Source organism: Nelumbo nucifera, chromosome 1 (assembly GCF_055504915.1).
Source record: "Nelumbo nucifera cultivar China Antique chromosome 1, China Antique-T2T, whole genome shotgun sequence".
NCBI classification, from domain to species: domain Eukaryota; kingdom Viridiplantae; phylum Streptophyta; class Magnoliopsida; order Proteales; family Nelumbonaceae; genus Nelumbo; species Nelumbo nucifera.
The window spans coordinates 78,849,042-78,871,630 of record NC_142649.1 but is presented as its reverse complement, the minus strand read 5'-3'; positions in this window follow the sequence as shown (position 1 = coordinate 78,871,630).

The following is a 22,589-nucleotide window of genomic DNA, read 5'->3' as shown; positions in this document are numbered from 1 at the left end:
ACATTTCTGGGGTGAAGCATTAACTACAACAATCTATATTCTAAACAAAATACCAACTAAAGTGAATAAATTGACACCTCATGAAATTTGGACTAGTAGAAAACCATACCTATATAATATTAAAATTTGGGGTTCTACTGCCTATGTTAAAACTCCTAATCAACTAAGAAACAAATTAGATAGCAAAAGCATAAGATGCACCTTTATAGGATATTCATAAAACAACAAAGGTTACAAATTCTTAAATCATAAATCTGATGGATCTATTGAATTCATAGAAAGCCGGGATGTCGTGTTCTTAAAAGACCAAATAAAAGATGAAAATGATAGTGTGTTGACTCAATTATTTGAAATAGAAAAGGAAGATATACAAAAAGAAACATATACAACAAAGAGTGATACATTAGGAAAAATTCAAAGAGAAAGGTTTCCCTCTTCCAAATTGATAGATTATTATACCTTCTTAAATGAAAAATCAATAGATGATCCAATAAGCTATTCGGAGGCTATGAAAGCACCCGATAAAGAAAAATGGAAAGAAGCCATAAATGAATAACTAAATTCAATAAATAAAAATCAAGTGTGGGAATTGGTAGATTTGCCTAGTAATAGAAGACCAATTGGAAGCAAATGGATCTTCAAAAAGAAATTAAAAGTAGATGGTTCTATAGAAAAATACAAAGCTAGGCTTGTAGCAAAGGAATATACACAAGTTGAAGGTATAGATTATGATGAAACTTATTCACCGGTAGCAAGATTTACTTCCATTAGAATTTTAATGTCCTTAGTTGCACAGATGGATGTAAAAACCGCTTTCTTAAATGGAAAGCTAAATGAAGAAATTTATATGACACAACCAGAAGGATATATAAGAGAAGGGCAGGAAAACAAAGTATATAAATTGAACAAGTCTCTATATGGACTAAAGCAATCCTCTAGGATGTAGTATTACACATTTCATAATTCCATCACAAAACTTTGGTTTATCCCAAATCCATTCGATCACTGTGTTTACTCAATGAATAGTGGGAGTTCATTTATTATACTCTCCTTATATGTTGATGATATTCTAATAGCTAGTAACAATATATCTATGATAAATGAAACAAAACATTAGTTAAATACTAATTTTGAAATGAAAGACATGGGAGATGCTAACTATGTACTTGGAATAAAAATAGAAAGAGACAGAAAATATAAAACATTATCTCTTTCACAAGAAAATTATTTACAAATGATACATAAAAGGTTTAACATGATAAATTGTAATGAAATCGATACTCCCATTTGCAAAGGAACTAAAATGTCTAAGGACATGTCACCTAGAAATGAAAGAGAAGTTACATGAAAAATGTTCCTTATGCACAAGCAGTTGGTAGTTTAATATACGCAATGTTATGTACAAGACCTGATTTGTCTTATGTTGTTAGTCTTGTTAGTAGATACCAAAGTAATCCAGGAACTGCACATTGGTCAGCCATTAAAAGAATTCTAAGATATTTACAACAAACCAAGGATTATAGACTAACATACTCTTGTGATCAATTAGAATTAATGGGTTATTGTGATGCTGATTTTACAGGAGACCCGGATGATAGAAAATCTACTACCGGGTTCATCTTCCTTCTGGGAGAAGGAGCCATTTCTTGGACAAACAAAAAGCAAGGCTGTGTAGCCAAATATACTATGGAAGCTGAGTTCATAGCCTGCAACACAGCAACATCAGAAGGAATTTGGATAAAAAGGTTCTTGGAAGAATTAAAAATACCAGGTGCACCTAAAGGAGCTATCAGAATGTTCAATGACAATGAAGCGGCCATCAGGACGATAAAGAATGGAGAAATTGGTCCAAAAGGAAAGTACATTGACTTGCAATATCGGTATCTTCATGATATCTACCAACGGAATGAGATCTTGGTAGAGCACGTGCCGACAAATCATATGGTTGTTGATCCATTGACAAAGCCCATTGGGGTTAGTGATTTTAAAAGGCACGTGGTGTCAATGGAATTGAGAAGCAACCAACCATCTTGGGCCTAACTGGCCAAGTGGGAGATATTGAAACGGGTGGCCATAGGCCCTCGATTTGGAATCCTCAACATGTAGGAGAATCCACTGGCCATGTGAAAAGCCACACGTTGATGGAGTAGCTTAATGATATCATCCCTGTGAACACACTACAACATACACCAATCATAATTTTTTGTTATATGTTATTATTTATTTTCTAGTAAAAATAAATCTGTTTTCTGTAAACTGTTTTTGACTTGTTCACAGGGTGGTTATTGGGTCTAAATTGGATCCATTTCGGCTTTTGACTAAGTCAACAAGAGGATGTTTGGCTTAAAATGGGCTGAGTGATCATGTGGTTTAAAACCATGATCATTGAGACACTTGTCTCAATCCGAAGGGGTAGAACAAGATTAATATTGGTGAGTTTATCTTTTGTAACGGCTCATATCTCCTCTTTCATAGGAGAGACGTTGTGGCAATCACCTATAAAAGGGAATGTTCCGAAGTCACAAAAACCTCCCCAACAAAAATATTCACTTTATTGGAAGGCTATCAAAACCTCCAAAAGGATCTGCCCAATTCGGATTGTATTATCAGCTTTGTGAAGTCCAAGGTTGTGTTCAAGTGTTGTTGGATCCATCAAGAAAAAGGAGTTACTCTTTATTTGTAGCATTTTATTTGCATTTTGTTTTGTCACTATTCTGTTATTGTTTTTTCAGTATCTCTTCTGCAATCATATTACATTCTTCTTTTCCAACAAAAAGCTTTACTTGCAAGGCTTTTCTTAGCACTCTAGGACATAGAGATCGGGATTGAAACTGCCCTTGACTGACCTGCAATTCTAGAATATCGTAACTATTGCTAAAGATGTGCAAGGGGCAATAAGTACTAGTCTATTTTGATATTACTTAGGTCCCATTTTGTAACTATTGGTGAGAGATGTGTATTGTCACATTGTTTTTATTTGATTTGTTTTGTGTTGATCAATACAAATTGACAAGAGATATGTATTGACACATCACATATGACACATCACATATGATAGTCACTTCTGCAGGATTCAGACTTCACCCCTTTAGCAAGAAACATCAATTCGATGTCTCAACTATAAATATTAATGATTAGTCCAACACATGCATTTTCAAGGTATGCATGTTTGTATGCCAATTTGTATTGATCGATCCAGAACGTCTTGGGTAAAAACAACAATGCATCAAATACAAACTTTAATGTCTATGATATTTTTTCTGTCTAAATCCCAACAAATGAGAGTTCTTTTTTATTTGTATCTGGTTGAAACTCCAATAAACCTTTAGATATCTATAACTATAGTCGCATGGAATTTAGTAGTTTTGATGCCCAAAATTAACTTAGTTATTGTTGATTAAATAGAACAACACGAATCTAATTTGAGATATGCTATCAAACTCCATCACTGAAGGGAAAACGTGTGGAGGGTAATCTAATTTTCAAAGTTATTTGTGAATTACTTGGGCCTTAAGAAGAAACCAGAGGTAGAACCATTTTTAGGTCTGTGACCTTGTTTTTAGCCTGAACTTAATGGGTTAGACCTTGCCCATTTAGTTTGATTCTGGTGTTTTTAAGTAGCTGATTACTTGCACAAAAAAAAAGGTTAGGATTGCATCATTTGAACATGAATTGAGTTAGTTATGCCTGATTTACAAACAATATTCACAAGTTTGTGATAGAATTTTTTCTTGGTCTTTTTTAGATTTTAAAGTTAATAAATCTATTATTTAGAATATGTTTCATAGATGTTAGTTTTATGATTGAAAATTCATGCCAAATTTGTAACATGTCAAAAAGAGTTAATATTTTATAAGTTTTATAAGAGTTCCAGTCAACTTTGAAATCATTCCATTAATTGGTATGAGATAAAGAGTATGAATCTTTAGGCCTTTCCTTTTCAGTTTGCATGTGATGATCAAAACCCCTTTCTCACATGACTCCATTGAATGGTTGAGGATGGTGTAATTGCAAATCTGCAACTTGATTTAGTAAAAAAAGTATAATTCCTCTATCTTCAATTTTTCCCACCATTTATGAAATATTTTATCATTTTTTAGGTTGTGATATTTTAACTGCAGAGCTGCATATGCAAGGGTGTGCATGAAGAGGGGCTAGTAAGCATTATTCAATGCTAATAGAGAGTGATTCAAGTGAACTCACTTTCTTATTCAATTATATTTTTTTAGGACCATTTTCCATGCAAGTTCTGCATCATTTCTCAAATAAATGCTTTTGATAGGATTCTAACAATAGTCCAACAACTCAGTGTTCTATAGATTGCCAGTGTGCAGTACCATCACATTAAAATCTGCATTCTCATTTTATTTACATCTTTTTGTACCAAAATATGGCACAATGGTTGGGTTGGTCCAATGTGTTGAGACTTTGTGAATTGATGCATCTTTTTAGTATGGTCCCTATGAATGACAACAGGGTGGGTTTGAGGCGGGGCACCCCCTCCCTGTCCCCGCTCCGTAGTCAAAATACTTTGCCCTGTCCCCGGTGGTGGGATGGGTTCGAGGCGGGGCATCCACTCCCCGTTGGAACGAGTAATCCCCGAATTTTCACTGCTCCAAAGCAATTTCTTAAAAATTATTTATTTTGTGGATAATTTACACATATAATATAGGAATTTGGGGATATTTTAGGAATTGAATTATAATACTTTAGGGGTACTTCAAAAATGGAATTATGGGATTCTAGGATTTTAAGAATTTAGAGAAAACTTAGAGATATTTTAAATATCAATATTAAACCTAGAGATATTTTATTAATTTTATATGTGGGTTCAAGGAATTATATACAAACTCATCCCCACCCCGTCCTCAGTTCGGGGAAAAAATATTTTCCCTATCCCCGTTTAGAGAAAACTTAGAGATATTTTAAATATCAATATTAAACCTAGAGATATTTTATTAATTTTATATGTGGGTTCAAGGAATTATATACAAACTCATCCCCACCCCGTCCTCAGTTCGGGGAAAAAATATTTTCCCTATCCCCGTTTAGGGTCGGGGAAAAAAATGCCCCGTTCGGGGTGAGGCCCCAGTTTTACAAGGGAAATTGCCATCCCTAATCGTCCATGTTGTATATTGACTTATGTATTTTATTCTTTTTTTCTCTTCCAGCACTATATGGGCATTCTTGTAATTGTACATATCTTTTAATATATAAGAGACTCTTTGAGGTGGGGGTCAATTCATTCTTGACACCTCTAAAATTATTCTTTTTCTTTTCTCTATTCAGCCGAGAGTATTGACATGGTATCAGAGCAGATTATTCTCTGATCTATCATCTCTCTCTTTAGAACCACACTAAAAGCAGTAATTTTGTCATATTAGGGCTGTTTTGATCAACCATTTTCTATTAAGTCTTCTCTGTGTAACAGCAAGAGAGATTTTATTATATCTCTCTTGGGGGACTTTGGTTCGAGGCCAAACTTCAGATCTAGTGTCACCTAGATCTGATCTATTCTCCCTACAAATAGCATCTGATTCGATGAAGTTTTTGAAAGAGTTCTGATCTTCTTCTTAGGGCGGCAATACTATACAATTTCCTTTTTTGGACTGAAACAACCTTGAACCTTAGGCCTTCTTGGAGCAGCAATACTCTCCAGATTGAAGGGTTCTCTCAAGCTCTTTTTAACCTTACACTCAGTTTCTGATTTGGAATCTTCTAAGGATTGTTTCGATCAGCACAAGATACTTCTCTATTCTTGGAAAAGACGCCTGATATGTTGGTAAACCACAATTCTCTCAATCGGCTGAATCGATCAACATATAACTCTAGATCTGGTGTCGTCCTAGGGTTTTCTTACTTCCCATTTATTTATTTCAGATTTCAAAATTGATATTTGAGAGATTTTATATTTGACAATCCTAAAACTTGCCTTTTTTGGGTTGTCAACTCAAGTCCTTGATTGTTGAAGCTATTTATGGTATTTTATTGGGGTCCCTTGACCTTCTCTAGCATTGGAATACTTGTCTTTCCTCTTAGACTATAGGGAACTATTGCTGAATTTGGCTGTCTCTGATATCCTTGTGTTTGGATTGTTGCTTTCTTGTTAAAATGGCCTATGGGATTGGCATTGTTGTTGTAGCATATGGAAGTAAGAAATCTACTACTGGTGGTGATTCTTTTGTTAATGATGATTCTCTGGTGTCTATGGTTGAGGAAAACTTTCAACAACTGGTAACATTTGTTATTTCTTTTGCCTTTTCTACTATTGGCTTACCTTGTGAGTTCTCTAGTTATTGTTCTTCTTCGTCTCATGTCTGGATCAATAACTTTGGAGCTACCAACCATATGAAAGGAGTCTACCTAACCAATCAAGTAATCTTACTGAAACCCATCACAAACATAACGTTACTACCAATGGTAAAAAGTTAAATATCATTGGTAGTAGTGATATGTCTCTTTAGCTTTCACCTACTACATCTTTCCCTCTTACCAAGACCTTTTCTTGGTCCTAATTTCACTACAAATTTAATTTCTATTGGCTAATTAGTTGATGAAAATAACATTCTCATCTTTTCTCGTGATGGATGTTTAATTTAGGAGTAGAACACTAGGAACGTGAAAGGAAAGGGGTGCAGGTTGGGCTATCTGTTTGCATTGGAGTTCGAAGTCTCAAACAACAACATCATTAGCTTATTTTAGTTCTTCCACTTCTAGCTCATTTTTGAGTCATAGAAATAATGTTTGGGACTTATGGCATAAATGTTTAGGTCATATACATGCTGAGAAATTAAAATTTTTGTTTGAATCAAGTCTTATTAACAATAGAGTTCCTTCCTTGTAGATCTTTGATACATATTATGTTTCCTGTTGTTTAAGTAAAAGTTGTACTATACCTTTTCCTCACATGTCTGAACATGCTACCTCTCCCTTTGATCTTATACATAGTGATGTCTAGACTGCATCTGTCACTTCTCGACTTGGATACAAGTATTTTGTGTCATTCATTGATGATTATACCAGGTACACGTGGATATACTTTCTTCGCCACAAGTCAGAGGTGTTCCCAACATTTAAGCAGTTCCATGCTATTGTACAGGTTTGGTTTCAATAACAAGTGTGTATTTTCCATTCAAGTTCAAGGAGAGAATACGCCAATGGAGACTTTTTATCCTATTTAAAGAATTATGGAATACAAGTGCAATGAAATTGTCCAGATACTCCTTAGCAGAATGGTGTGGCCGAACACAAGAATGGACAATCCTTAGTGTTGTAAAGACCTTATTGCAAGAGTCCCATACTCCACCTTCTTTTTGGGTAGAGGCAACCAATATAGTTGTGTTTTTTATCAACTATATTCCTTCTTTTGTTCTTGGTAATGTCTCCTTTTCAGAAATTGTTTGGTCGTTCTTCAGACTTATCTATGCTTCATGTTTTTTGATGTGTGTGCTTTTTTCATTTTCCCTCTTGTGAACATTCTAAATTGTCTGTATAGTCTACCATGTGTGTCTTTGTGGGTTATAGTCCTAACCACAAAGGATTTCTTTATTATGATCCCTCTATTCGTCACATTCATATATCACGTGATGTTGTTTTCCATGAGGATATTTCCTTTTTGTCAGAATTGTTAAACTGTCTGCATTGTCTTTTTTGTTTTGCCGAACTTTGATTCACAAGATGCTCCACCTCCTTCTGCTAAGAAGGATCTTCTCATCTTCTCTCGCAAGCGGTTATGTGCTCCAGTCCCTACCTACGACTTTCCTTCCTCCCAATTCCAATCATCATCTTAGAATTGCTCTTTTAAGTGATATATCTATTTCAAATACTCATATTTCTATTCATCTTCGCCATTTTACTCGTATATTTAGACCTCCTGATCGCTATGGTTTTCCTTTAAACCATAGCTCTTTGTTTGTTGTCTTATCTTCCACAGATATTCCTTGCTCCTACCAGGAAGCCAGTAGTAGTCCTCAATGGAAGGAAGCCATGCATGTAGATATTCATGCTTTACATGAGAATGACACTTAGGACCTTGTGCCTGCTCTTACAACATCCATTGTTGGGAGCCGTTGGATTTATAACATTAAGCTAAAATCATATGGATTTCTTGATTGATACAAGGCACATTTAATTGCCTAAGGATATAGTCAAGAGTATGGTATCGACTATGAAGAAGCCTTTGCTCCCGTTGCAGAGATCACCATAGTCCGCATTCTTTTAGCATTGTTTGCTGCTCAATCTTGGAACATATGCCAGCTTGATGTGAAGAATGCCTTTCTTCATTGTCAGTTGAAGGAGACAGTCTACATAAAGCCTCCTACTGGATATTGCAGTGATTATTCTTTAGTATGTCGCCTAAAAAAATCTCTATATGGTCTAAAAAAATCTCCCCGGACATGGTTTGAATGCTTTCAAGATGTTGTAGTTTCTATTGGATATAGCCAGAGTTCTTCTGATCACTCTCTCTTTGTTAGGTGACGGCCTCATGGCATTACCATTCTTCCGTTGTATGTTGATGACATGTTATTGACTGGGAATGATGTTGAGGGTATTTGTGAATTGTTATTGTTACTTCATAATTCCATTTACATGAAGAACTTAGGCCCTCTCACCTATTTCCTGGGTCTGGAAATTCATCGTAGTGACCGAAGGTATTTTGTTTGTTAATAGAAATATGCCTCTGACCTTGTTAAACATATTGGTCTTAATGATGAGAAGCATGTTGATACACCTATGGAGCTAAATCTTAAGCCATCTAAATATGAAGGTCCATTGCTTCCTTGTATCGCCAACTTATGGGGTCCCTCATTTATCTCACTACGATTAGGCCTAATATTTCTCATGTTGTTTAGATTGTTACTCAATTTGTTTCTACTCTTTGTCAACCTTATATGACTATTGTTCATCGTATCATTCAAAATGTTAGAAGCACAACTTCTCAAGGACTATTCTCCTCCTCCTCCTTTCCTATTTATTTGAGAGCATATGCAGATGCATATTAGGCTGATTGTCCTAACACTCGTAGATCCACTTCTGGGTGGTGTATCTTTATGGGTGATTCGCTCATCTCTTGGAAGTGTAAGAAACAACAAATAGTTTCCAAGTCTTCCACTGAAGCAAAGTATAGGGCTATGTCCTTTATTTGTAGTGAGATTGTTTGGTTACGATCTCTCTTTATGGATCTTGGCATTCAGCTTCCTACTCCAATTCCTCTCTATGCAGATAATACGAGTGCTGTCAAGATTGCATCTAACCCTATCTTCCATGAAAGGACCAAGCACATTGAGGTGGGCTGCCACTTTATCTGAGATCTTTTCACTACTGGGTCTATATCATTTCCTCATGTAGCCTCGGACATGCATATTGCCAATATCTTCACCAAAGCTATGACTAGAGTTCAACATCTCTTTCTTATAGACAAAGTAATGCCTATGTCTAGGCATCAATTTGAGGGGGGAGTGTGGAGACTCTATGATTTGATGTATCTTATTAATATAGCCCTTGTTATATATTACTAGTGTATCTTATTCTTTTTTACTCTTTCAGCCCTATATGGGCATTCTTGTAATTGTACATATCTTTTAATATATAAGAGACTCTTTGAGGTGGGGGTCAATTCATTCTTGAAACCTCTTAAAATTATTCTTGTTCTTTTCTCTATTCCGTCGAGAGTGTTGACACATTGTGAATTGGATGACTAGGGTTCAAATTTTGGCAATAGCCTCCCTGTATGTGTAGGAGTAAGGTTACATACATCTGCCTCTTCCAGACCCCACATTGGTGGGAGCCTTGTACATTGAGTTGCCTTGCCCCTGTAGATGACTGCATGATTTCTTTTGTAAAATAAAAAAGGTTTGTGGTTCACTAAAAACCACTTGAATTGTAATGAACCACAATAGAGACAAAGGAAGAAAAGAACATTAAATTAAACTGAAACAAAGGGATAATGCTATGTTTTTTCTTCACATTCTACATTCATTTATTTATTTATTTACATCTGTTACTGACATGAATTTTAATCTTGACCATGCAATTAAAGAACCCACAATCATAGCATAGAAAACTTCCCATTGGTAAATCTTAAGCAATTTAAATATGAAGGTCCATTACTTTCCTAGTGAAAGTACTTGGATTAAAAGAATTTGCTTCCGGGTGAATTCTATGCTTTTACAAATCACAATTGTGTGGATAGAGCTTGCCACAAAAAATAAAAAACAAAAAAAAAAATATGTGGATAAAGCTTAATGTGGGGTCTAGAGTCTATTAATAAGAACCCCATCAAATTATGATGGTGTAAATGTGATATGAGATACAATGTATTGGACCTTAGTTTTCAGTTTTTCATGATAAATGCAAGCAAAAAAACAAGATATTTTACTTTTTGAGGAATAGAGAAAAAGAAACCGTTAGAACTACAAATTCCTTCTTTGTATTTGACATTGTCCTTCAGGAATTCCATGGCTTGGTGACCTTAATTGAAGTAATCCACAATCCTTGTTCACATGTCAAATGGAATTTAGGAATAATAGACATGATTTTCTAGGCTTCTTTTCCAAGAATCAATTAGTGGAGGGTCAGACTTTGATTACCCTCTTAGCATATCTGAGTTAACATGGATGTCATTAAAGGCTTCCTTTCATTCATAGAAAACCAATAGATTTTCACTAGAATATAATATCCTATAATGTGGAACATAAACTCTGAAACTTGGCATTCATCTTTGTTCTGAACACATGTATGAAAAATCAAATAGCTTCTAGTAATTTAAATGAATATTTATAGTTGTATACTCTAACAATACTCTTTTACAATTTAATATGCATTTAATACAAAAGACAAAATAAAGTAAAATTATGAAACTTGTAGATGACATATCAAGTCTAACTTCTATCTACACCATGCGACTATTTGTAATGAATAACAAATGTGATAAAATGTTTGTTGACGCTCCATTTGTTTGTCATGCATATCTGAACTGGATACAAACTTTGTACGTAGTTCAGTTTTGCATTCGTTTGTTTGTGACTATGATTTGCACTCTTGCTTGATGTAAAATTTTCACTTTTGTCCCATTTGAGCTCATTGGCAGTGCAAGTTTTGCACCATTTTTGTCCCATCTTAGTTCCCTCATATATGAAGTGGGGGATCACATTGATTTGCCCCCTACCTTACTCCTCCCAGAGAAATAACCTTCTTTCCACCCCCATTCTCTTCCATATAAAGTAGGCACCATGTCATTTTACTTCCTATTTTATTTCTTGTGAACAAACAAGACAAAGCCAAATTTGAATCAAAAGTAAACTAGGATTTACACCCATCTCATTTGAACTTTTGTTCATTTATATCACTTCAAATGAAATTCATACTACAAACAAACAAAACTTAATGGACTTTTTTTTTCTTCCAAAGGTATATGCACAATACTCTTTTAGAAAAGGCATTGAAATACTAGTTGATTATTTAATTTTGTTTTCAAATAGATATTACCTTTTTTATCTATCAAAATAAATCGTATGATCAGTTTCATCAATCATGTCCCCAAGAAAGGGCCGAAGAGTGCAAATATTATACAAGTATGTGCACGTAAATACAAGGTTTAGAAATATTGTATACAAGATCTTGTACTGAATGTGTTTGTATTTTTACTCTTCCCAAACTGAGCCTATTAAAGCACTTATGTTTCATGATCATCGAGCTCAATAGGCTTGTGGTTTTGATGAAAAATCCATGCTCTAGCAAATATCTATAGAATCTAAAAATATGGATGCATATACTGATGGATAAACAATTCTCCATAGCATGATGCTCACAAGGTAGCTTTTTGATGCAATTGCAACTCTCCTACTGATCTCCAAAGTCGATCCATGGTATTTTAAATATCATTATGACTAGGTTTATCTCTGAAGTAGAGCATATTAGGCTCTAAGAGGACAATGCTGACATCAATCCAGATTCAACTGTTATTTTTTTTTTTATTTCACAACTTCAAATTAAGTATCATGTAAGTGGATTTGGTATAAGAAATTGGTATTGCTACATTCCTTTTAAGATTCAAAATTTTGATGATATGTAATGGCCGGTACGCCCCCTATAGGGAGTGTTTTGGGGTCTAACCCGGTTCAGGGGTAGACAGGCCTTAAACCGACCCATCTGAACCAATTGAAAAACTAAAAAAAAAAAGATGCGGAATTCGGACCATATCGATATTTTAAACCTTGATTCCTTTTGGTATAGAGATGGAAAATCCAGAAAGAGGATTCCTTTTGATTCTTTGCCTTGTTAAGCAATTCTTGAAATTAAGTTAGTTCATAAGAGAATGTGGATAATAGAAAAGAAAATTAACGAAAATACAAATTGTTTCTGCTATATATGCAAAGGATAAGATACTAAGGCTGCATTTGGCATTCCTTAGTTTAATGATTTATCTCCTTTTTACAGTTAAAAACTTAGGCCATGTTCGTTTTTCGTAAAGGGGGGGAAGTTTGGTCAATAGGATTCACAATCCCATTGACCAATTTACTTGTGTTCAAATTTTAAATTCATGTGGAACCCATGCTTAGTTTTATTTTCCCGGGTATCAATTCCCCGCGTAAACGATACCCTTGCAACACTCGGCTAAATTGGTTTCCCAAGTGGAGGGTAAACAAATAAAACGTAAAATCTCAAAATTCCCCCCCACAAGATAAGAGTCTCTTCGACTTCTTTTTTCCCAGATCTCGGCTCTACATTTCTCCTCTCACGTCTCGGCTCTACATTTCCTCTCCATTTCGATTTTATCATTTCACCTCTTGGCTCTACATTTCTTCTCCTCCATTCCAATTTTCTCCTCTCACCTTTCGGCTCTGCGTTTCTCCTCCTTCGTTCTGCTTCTCCTCTTCCACTCCATCATCTTGTTGCGCGTCGTTGGTGAAGTTGGTGTGCTAATGTAAATAGATTATCAAAATCTTGCTAGAGAGAGGGGGTGCACCATTTGCCAACCACAACGTCTCCTACTTGCAAAACTTCCACATCTCTCTAGCAGACACCTCAACCACCTCCACATCTCAGGCTTTAATCTCCACCGACAGAGTCATTAACGTAAGGGCTTGGGTGTTGGGTGGAGGCACTTGCATCAATGTTGGCTTCTACACAAGAGAAAGCTCCAGGTATCATATATATGTTTCTTCTTTCTTTAATTATAATCATATATACGCAATAGATTAATAATTAATTTGTTTTTAATGAGGGCGGATGATGAGAGTAGAATTTATCACATTTTTATCCCCAAATAGTCTGTCTTGCATACTTAATTACTACTTAATTGGACTCATATTTCTTGTATTTCGGTTCAGGGCATGAAAGAAGGCATCAAGAGCAAAGAAAGGCAAATCAGATGATTTTTCATAGTTTTGTCACCGTTCAGTAATCTGGACCTAACTCGCGTATCCGAACTCCGATTTGGCTGACTCAAGACCCACTGGATAGATAAGAGAAAAATCCACAACTTTCATGTTTTGGGCTTTCGCAGATTCGACCTTCATTGAAGTCAAATCCGGGCCCGAAGTCGGGGAAAATTCGTAGGAAGGCCCAATCCGCAGCTGAAGCCCAACTTGCAGAAAAGCCTGGCTGAAGCCCAATTCGCAGAGGAAGTCTAATACGAATCCAAGAACAAAAAACTGAAAAGAATCCTACTAGATCTAAATTTATAATGTAATCCCAGAAAGATAAAGAGATAAGAGTAGGATAGAACTAGGACTTTCTAATCTTAAGAGATTAACTTCAAGAGAGAGTAGAAGACCACCCCCCTCCCCTTTAGTCTATATAAAGAAGTAGGGGGCGGACTAGAGGATCATCAATCAACAATTGGAGGAATTCCTGAAGTCCTTCTGAAGTGAATCAAGAAGGTCTTCAAGAACTTCAAGAAGGAGATCAAGAAAGCTTCAAGAAGGAGGTGGCGACAAGAAGAAGAGGAGATCTCAGCACCCCAAGCAAATTCATGAGTTCTTTCTTTCATCTTGTTTGCTTTATTTCCTTTATTATGAACTGATTTGTTTTTAGCTAGGGCTGTGGAAAGCCTAACCAGGATAATGAATATATTTTTATTATTATGATTTATCCAAGATTGTGATTTCCATATAGTCAATGAATTATTTGCTTAATGCGATTAGGAGTGACCATCTCTTAGTTGATTCGGTGTATATGAATGAATCGGAAGATGAATTTATATACTCGACCACATAATTCATGGTGTGAATTGAATGGTATATAGGGATATATACACTTGATTCATCTGAATATATGAGTTTTTCTTGCACTTCATGCATTTCTATTATTGAGAACTCTAGTCGAGGGATCAAAGGGTTACTTGATAGAAATAAGTTTAATATATCTTGGAAAAGAATATTAAATAAAATTGGGAAAACACTCGAGGTAACACTTCAAACCCTCCTAAAAACATTAATCCTTATGTAAAACCTGTTCCTTTTAAGTGTTTCAAGTGTAATGAGGTCGGGCATAGGTCTAGTGATTGTCCCAGGAGAAAAGTAGTTAATGTAGTAGAAAGGGAGGAGGAAGAAGTTTGTGATGATGAAGTATATTGTGGGCCCGATGGAGAGGACGAAGGAGGTGTTTATGAACATGAAGAGTACACGTGTTTTGTGATGAAGCTTATGTAATCTCAGAAAAATAGGGATGACACACAACGACACAGGCTGTTTCGCACTAGGTGTACGGTGCAAGGTCAATTTTTTGAATTGATTATTGATAGTGGCAGCCAGGAGAACATTATTGGCAGAGATGTAATGAAGAAGTTGCAACTAATTCCTAAGAAACACCCGAACCCTTACATGATTGGGTGGATCAAAGAAGTTGGTGGCGTACGTGTGGATGAACGCTGCAAGGTTCCATTTTCTATTAGTAAATATACTGATGAGGTTTATTGTGATATTGTGGATATGGATGCTTGCCATATTTTGTTTGGTAGACCTTGGTAGTTTGATGTAGATGCTAAACACTTGGGTAGGAAGAACACATACCAACTTGAGAAAGAGGGTGTGCGCTATACATTGTTGCCTATGGCGGAAAAGAACCAAACCAAAGCTTCAAAAGTGAAGGGGAGGAACTTTCTTACCATAACGCATCGACACTCTGAGTTTGTAAGGGAGTGTAAAGATACCCGTGAGGTCCACTTGTTGGTTATAAAAAGGGAGAGTGTGAGTGAACCACTAATAGTGAATAAAATTCCAGTGGAAGTGTAGGGATTGCTCGACAAGTTTCATGATGTAGTTCCTGACGAGTTGCCTAATGAGCTACCGCCCATGCGAGACATTCAACACCACATTGATTTAGTTCTTGGTGCTAGCCTACCTAATCTACCACACTACAGGATGAGTCCAAAGGAGAATGAGATCTTGCGGGAGAAGGTAGAGGAGCTGTTAAGAAAAGGACACATTCAAGTTAGTATGAGTCCTTGTGCAGTGCCGACATTATTGACACCAAAGAAAGATGGAAGTTGGAGGATGTGTGTTGATAGCAGAACAATCAACAAAATCACTATTGGCTACAAGCTTCCCATTCCTAGACTAGATGACATGCTTGATCAACTTGATGGGGCTGTGGTCTTTACCAAGATTGATCTCAGAAGTGGTTATCATCATATCAGAATCCGCCCCGGAGATGAATGGAAGACAACTTTCAAGACAAGAGATGGATTGTTTGAGTGGTTAGTCATGCCTTTTGGACTAACCAACACACCAAGCACCTTTATGAGACTGATGAATTAGGTACTACGCCCTTTCATTGGTAAATTTGTTGTGGTGTATTTTGATAATATCTTGATTTATAGTAAATCTGTTGATGAGCATGTGGGACATATTCGAGGGGTATTGAGTGTGTTGAGGGAAAATAAACTATATGCTAATTTGAAAAAATGTACTTTTATGAGTGATAGTTTATTGTTCTTGGGTTTCGTTGTAAATAAGGATGGGATTAAAGTAGATGAGGAGAAAGTATGAGCTATTAGAGAGTGGCCAACTCCAAAGAATGTGAGCGATGTGAGGTGTTTTCATGGGTTAGCAACTTTCTATAGACGGTTTATTAAACACTTTAGTAGTATTGTAGCTCCTATTACTGAGTGTTTGAAGAAAGGTAAATTCCAGTGGAGAGAGGAACAAGAGAAAAGTTTTGCTCTAATAAAAGAAAAGTTATGTATCGCTCCTGTCTTAGCTCTGCCAAGCTTTGATAAGTTATTTGAGGTTGAGTGTGATGCTAGTGGAGTGGGCATAGGGGCTGTGTTATTACAAGAGAAGAGACCAATTGTTTTCTTTAGTGAGAAGCTATGTGAAGCTAGAAAGAAGTGGTCTACTTATGATAAAGAGTTTTATGCTGTTGTGAGGGCATTGAAGACATGAGAACACTATTTGATTGCTAAAGAGTTTGTCCTTTACACTGATCATCAAGCCATTAAGTATTTAAGTAATAAAAAATAGTTGAGGAGTGACCTGCATGCTAGGTGGTCTGCTTTTGTTGATAAATTCCCATACAATATTGTGTATAAGTCAGGACAACAAAATACGGTGGCGGATGCTTTGAGTAGACGTGTGGCCCTAATTAAGACTCTTAGCGTTGAGATTGTGGGTTTTGAATGTTTGAAAGATTTATACGCTCAAAATGAAGACTTCAAGCAGGTTTGGAAGAATTGCATGTCCAGGCAACCATTGGGTGACTTTTACGCGCATGATGGGTTCCTTATGAAGGGAGACCAATTGTATATTCCCTGCACATCCCTTCGCGAGAAAGTCATTAGGAATTTGCATGGTGGTGGTTTAGCAAGACACCTTGGGAGGGACAAGACGATTGAGGCTGTCAAGGGGCGTTACTACTAGCCTAAGCTGAGGAGAGATGTGGCTACTATCGTGAGTAGGTGTTATATATGTTAGACAGCTAAGGGACAGGCTCAGAATATTGGTCTTTACATGCCTTTACTAGTTCCTACTGCTATTTAGGAAGATTTGTCTATGGATTTCGTGTTGGGTTTGCCAAAAACCCCACGAAACATGGATTCCATGTTTGTGGTTGTCGGTAGGTTTTCCAAGATGGTGCATTTCCTTCCATGTAAGAAGACTACAGATGCAACAGCAACAGCCAAACTATTCTTTAGGGAGGTTGTTCATTTGCAAGGGATGCCTAAGACCATTACGTCAGATAGAGATACGAGGTTCTTGAGTCACTTCTGGATTACTTTGTGGAAGCTATTTGACTCTTCTTTGAACTTCAGTAGTACAGTTCATCCACAGACTGATGGACAGACAGTAGTAAATCGGACTCTGGGTAACCTGATTCGTAGTATTTGTAGAGAAAGGCTGAAGCAGTGAGACTTTTCTGTAGCCCAAGCAGAGTTTGCCTACAACAATGCAGTTCATAGCTCTACAGGTAGATCATCATTTTCTATTGTTTATATGAAAGTACCTAACCATGCTTTGGATTTGGTGAAACTACCCAGGGTACCAGGTCTTAGTACTATAGCTGAGCAGTTGGCAGGTCAGATTCAGTCAGTGCAAGAGGAAGTAAAGCAGAAACTTCAAAGGGCCAATGAGAAGTATAAACTTGCAGCTGACAAGCATCGAAAGTACAAGGTGTTTGAAATTGGTGATGAAGTCATGGTGTTCTTAAGGAAGGAGCACATAACTGTTGGGGAGCATAGCAAGCTAAAGCATAGGAAGTATGGACCGTACAAGATTATTAAGAAGATCAATGACAATGCTTATGTGGTGGATTTGCCTAATTACATGGGTATTTTCAAACCTTTTAATGTTGTTGATCTTCATCTTTATTTGCCTAAGGCGACGCTTGCATATCCTGATCATGACTCGAGGTCAAGTTCTTTTCAAGTGGAGGTGAATGATGGAGTGCCTGTTCTTAACCGACCCTGCGATCGAACTGAACCAGTGCCAGTTCCGTCTTAGAGAGGAATCCTTATGTTACCCGGCATCGGATGATGGTTATCAAAATCTTGCTGAGTTATTTACTTACTTTGGCTATCTAATATTTACAAGTTTGCCATTATTTTGGCACGTTATAAATACTTATGTTTTAGGTTTTAAAGAAAAACAAGACTTTCTTTATCAACTTTAATCTACTATTGAAGTTGTACGCTTAATATTCTTCGTGAGTGTTACCAGTTTCTGGACTGAAACTCGATCGTAAGGTTTGCTCGTGAAATCATCTCTGTTAGAGCGCCTCACGCTGCGCCAGATTCTATGTAAAGGATTTACTTTCTATCATAATCCTTCATGTTCTTAACAATTCAAATGCTAGGAAATGATTTATGAAGTACTCCTTCCCCTTAAAACTCAAACCGATGGTGAGAACTTGAAGCTTCATACAAAGATTCAACAAGAAAAAAGTTATTGTCTTTGTTGTTGTAGACTTGTTAACTTGTTTTAATTTCTTGATTTTCTTCTTTCTACCTTATTGGGTCTTTTGCTCTTATTTATTCTCAATTTTGCATATACTTAGGTGGGCCTCTAATATATAAAATTTGGAGATGGTTTAAGGATGAACCTCCTTCCCTCTGTGTTAAGAACAGACTAGAGCTTTTGCTTTATTACTGGTTGACATTTTTTTAGTAAACAGAAAAAAAGTATTGTAGTACTGTAAGGAGGGTGAGGAATCCTTAGAATTTACAAACAAGTATGACTATAATATCCACATGACATATACAGCATGTTCAAAAAATGATGGAGCTCCACTGATTCTGGAAACAATCAGAAGGAGCTCTCATGAACTGGTGTTGTACTTTGGCCCATCTCATCAAGGTCTATCATTTTTTGCCATTTAATTTTTACCCAACTTTCTGATTGTAGGTAACTTATCTAGAAATTTCCTGTGTGAATAAGAACAAGATTGTATTCCTTCCAAACTGAGCCTGTAGAATTCCCATGTTTCATTGTTCCAGACATTTGTGCAGAAAACATGGTATTTTCCTTGATTGTATATGCTGTATTTTGTTCCATGGCTTGAGCCCTAATGGCTAAAATTCATGGCAGGCTGGAGAGTTCTCTTCTCGCATTCAGTAGCTAGCTAGCTGTGGTTCTGCTGCCAACCAGGACTTGGCCGGTTCAAGATTTTGGATGAGTTGATCATTGACCTATTGCTGAAGAAGGCATCTTAATATATGAATCAGCTATGCCAAGTGAGGCCAGGCAATGTGCTGAGGTGTTCCATATGTGCCTTCACTATGGTCCATGGTGAATTTTTATTCCTTCTTCCCCAATGACATCCAACTAATTTTCCCTTTCTCTGTTTTGTCTCATTCTCTGCTATTCTTCTTTGATAGAGAACTGTATATCTGGCTGTACTTGAAAAGCCCCAACCATGTAATTTTGGTGTATGTTGTTTATTGGAAGTAATTTAGACTCACATTTCATTTTGTAACTGTGATTTGGAAGGTCAAAGGATTGACATGATCTTATAAGCATTGACATTTTATACTCTTCTCTGCTATTTGTTATTTGTGAAAATTCAATAGTTCATTAAATAACCAGAACTAGTTTGATTTTCATAAAGAAAATAAAAAGTTATGACAACAGACTTAAATGCCCAAAATAATGGCAGGTGGTGTTTTCTTGTATCATTCTAGAGGAAAAACTTGAATTAGGCTCAAATTGGGCTTAAAAGAAGAGGCAACATGGTTTATTTCCAAAAAATTTAGGGGCATTTAAGACTGTGACATGGTTTTCAAATCCATGTCCAAAGGGTAAAATTGGAAAGAGATAAAAAATAACAATTTACCCAGGAAAGTGGGTGTTGCAAAAGAACATGGGAAAACAAGAAACATCATTTACCTAGGTAAATCAAACAAAAAAAGAACATGGGTAAATGCGAGTCCGAAAAAAGAACATGGCCTTAGTGTTCATAGGCGCATTATAACAACAAAAATGAGATAAGCCCTTAAAATAAGGAATGCCAAATGCAACTTAAATCTCTTAATTTTATACTTGTTAACAACAAGATATTGGGTGCTTGTTGGAATGTTAAGACTCTTATTGAAATAGCTATTGGTCCAATATAGTAACTTTATATTCTTGCGTTTATAACAAGTTTGTATAAATGTAAGTAGCTAAAGAAACAAACTTTTCAGTTCTATACTCAATTATTTAGTTGAAGAGTGGCATTATTTATAGACTGATAAATAGTAGGGCTGCAACTTGGAGTGGGTTCAGGTTGAGGATTTATTAAAATTTAAATGGGCTCATGTAAATTCTTTTGTTTTGCCTGACTCTTGCACTTCTAATAAATAGAGTTTTCCATTTCACATGAAAAAACTATGGCAATACAGTGATGATACTATTAAATTGAGTGAAGATAAAATCTAATGTGGCATTTACTAGAGGATAAATATGCAATACAAAATCAGAAGTATAATCAGTTGCAATACTATTAAATGGAATTGTACTTTTCTCAAGAAATCAAGACAAATGATTTTCCTCTCCCTTTTTCATAAGGCTCAGTTTGTCAAGAGTACAAATGCAAATATGTACATACAAATACATACAAAATATAAGGTGTTGCACTCTACATATTTGCATTTGTACTCTTTCCAAACTGAGCCTAAGGTAAATAGTTGCAGTTAAGAAAACCAGTTTTCTATGGACTAATACCGCCATGGGCTTGTCAAGTGCCAAGGGCTCAAGGCTATAAGCCTGATTTTCATCGCCTTTTAACTTTACCAAAACTGGAGTTTAAGCCATAGTTTTTGGGGATTTTTTCTATTGCAGTCCTGCTTTGGTTGCTTGCACAACATTTCGCCATGAGATATGATATGGGCACACCCCATTTGATCCATGGAGGGTGACAAGCCCCTAATCGTGAGACATGTTTGAAAAAAAGGCTCAGTTTGCTTGCAAATAAGCTGAGTGTACATTCTGATTTACTTTTGCTTTAGATGTGATTGCTTTATTCATTTTTAAGAAGTAAAATAATGTGATTCCCCCTTATATGAAAGAGAAAGGAGGTAAGGGGAAGGTTATTTGTTTGGGAGTGCAGTAGGAAGCACAAGATGTGATCGTCACTTTATATGAGAAAGAATTGAGATAGAAGGTGATAAAAATTTTGAATCAATTTTTAAGATGTTTTTTAAGAAGCAAATTTTATGTCAATAACAGTCCAATGAGATATAAAGCACAAATTTTCATGAACTAGAAGTGTAAATCATAATTACAAAACAAATGGATGTAAAACCGAACCAGGTTCAGGTTTACACGACAAACAAAAGCTTCACGTTTTATCTTTTATTATTTCAATCAATGTATATTTTGCTGGTGATGTACCCCACATGGAGGTGCCCTAATTTGAGTGGAATTGGGATATGCTCCTCACAGCCACATCCTACCCTGTGTTGGGAACATCTCCCCATGAATAATAAATAAAAATACAGGAGATGTTCCCCATGTGCAGTCAGGACATGTTGTGAGGCACTCTCAATGAGGAGCAGAACTGGACTCATTTGTGTCCACATGGAGGTGCCCTTTCCAGGTTCCCAAATCCCAATGAGATGAGATCTCCTCCCAACAAAACCATTCCAACGTAATTCGTGTCCACACCTCATCGAGTTTGAATCTCATTGAGGCGGGTGGATTTGTTCACAAGAATAGATCCCATCTCAATATTGAGATTAGATCTGAATCTTGTTTCACTATATTAGGGCACATTCATTTTCTGGTAATGGGGATGGATAAGTTGGTGGGTCTCATGGAAGAGAAAGAAATTAGCGTTCATGTCTCAATATTAATGGGTCACATGGAATATAATGATTCCCACGCAGTTCATTTACTAACACGTGATGGGACAATATTATTCACACTTTTCATGGATAAAACAATTATGCTACATTTAATTTGTTTTTGGTGTAAATGTGAATCAATATAAAACTCTAACGTCAATTTAACTCTAGATGCATTTGTTTCTAATATAGTGAACCAACGTAAGACTCCACACCCAGTCCGCTTTTTTAGGCATTTATTTACAATGTAAAGTTTAAATCGATGTAAGCCATTTAATCAGTTGACTTTTCCATCGATTATCCCAAAAAAACTCCAACCGCCCATTCACAATCAACTGCATGTCCATCAATCATTTTTCGTCTTGAATCAAATACATCCTTATTGTATAACTTTGCAAAATAAAATAACACTGATAGTATATTTATCTAGACAATTGTTTTCCATGAAATATTTGCTACAATAAGTGCATTTATCCAACTCAATGACTTACCATTTAAACCAGTCTAGATCCATCATGTATGAAATGGGCATACTCCAGACATAAATCATGCTTGTTCCAACGACTTTTTTTTATTGGTTGAGAGGAGATTCAGTCTCGTTGTGACTGCAAATTGGGTAGAGATCTGCTACCAACCCTGCCTCAACAGCCCACTGCAGCCTTACATTAGGAACATCTCCTGAAGTTCCCGATGTACAGCTCAACGTGTGTTGGTAAAAGTGGGATCTGTTCCTCATAAATGGGCGTCTTACAAGCACATCCACCGTGCATTGGGAACATCTCCCGTTAATGATAGCTAATAAATACGGGAGATGTTCGCGATGCATGGT